Below are 1,386 nucleotides of genomic sequence, written 5' to 3'. Positions count from 1 at the left end.
GGCGAGCCTGACCTCCCCGTGTCCCCCTCGCCCAGACCTTTCCAACGCCACCCGGGTGAAGGTGCTACGAGGTCCCGAAGTGGAGATGCCTGTCAATGAGCACCTTTTCCCAGCTTTGAATGCAGGTTTCCAGCTTCAGACAAAATGTGGCTCCAAACGTGCAGTTTTGCGCCCGAACGTGGGATTTCGCTGGGGACGGTTTCTAAATTCAAGTTGGCACGGGGGGCAGCGGTGTGTGTGGTTATTTTCCCAGGATTGATGATCCCCAATTCGGTGGGTCCGTTTAAAGTTTTGTTTGGGCTCCCGTTTCGCGGGGAAGCGCGTGCGCGTGGCGAGCCTGACCTCCCCGTGTCCCCCTCGCCCAGACCTTTCCAACGCCACCCGGGTGAAGGTGCTACGAGGTCCCGAAGTGGAGATGCCTGTCAATGAGCACCTTTTCCCAGCTTTGAATGCAGGTTTCCAGCTTCAGACAAAATGTGGCTCCAAACGTGCAGTTTTGCGCCCGAACGTGGGATTTCGCTGGGGACGGTTTCTAAATTCAAGTTGGCACGGGGGGCAGCGGTGTGTGTGGTTATTTTCCCAGGATTGATGATATCCAATTCGGTAGCTCTGTTTAAAGTTTTGTTTGGCTTCCCGTTTTCGTTGTGTAGCTCTGATTTCGCTGGGGATAGTTTTATACACTGCTTTAGAGTGGGGCACACACGTGAGAGTTGTTTTTTCATTGGAACTGACTATGGCCATTTCGGTGTAGACGTTTAACGTTTTCTTTCGCTTCCCGTTTCCGTTTTATCCAACCGATTTCGATAGGGACAGTTTTGTTATTTAAGTTGGAGTGGGGCGCGACGGCGTGCGTTGAAATTTTTCGCCGGTTTCAGCTCCGTTCACGGTTGTAGCTCCGTTTGAAGTTTTCTTTCGCTTCCGGTTTCGCGCACGCGCACGTGCGCGTTATAAGTCCCGGTTTTCCGTGTGCCCCCGGTTAATACCTTTCGAATGAGCCTATTTTGATCAAAATCCGTTCGGCGGAACCGAAAATGAGCTCGAAAAACGGTTTTCCCAGCTTCCCAATGCATTTCCCAGCTTCTGATTTACAAGCGTAACATTGTCGCGACCCCCAGTCCACCAGACAGCTACCATAGAGTATATAAGTCATCCTGGGAAAATGAATGGAAGTCAATGGCAGTATGACTTTACAGTGGTTTTGCCCATACCACACAAGCCCAATGAACCATGTGCACCACATGTGTCTCCCGCTCGCGGGTGAAAACGTATCCGCCATGAGAGGCACTCGGGGCGGGCACCCGATGGGGCACGAGACCCCCCCACCCCTGGTGGTCAAAAAAAGTTAAAGTTTTTTTTCGCTTTCCTCCAGGCGCCTACTTGGCTCCG

The sequence above is a fragment of the Osmerus eperlanus genome, unplaced genomic scaffold (assembly GCF_963692335.1).
Source record: "Osmerus eperlanus unplaced genomic scaffold, fOsmEpe2.1 SCAFFOLD_223, whole genome shotgun sequence".
NCBI lineage: Eukaryota > Metazoa > Chordata > Actinopteri > Osmeriformes > Osmeridae > Osmerus > Osmerus eperlanus.
Note: the sequence above shows the minus strand (reverse complement) of the source record.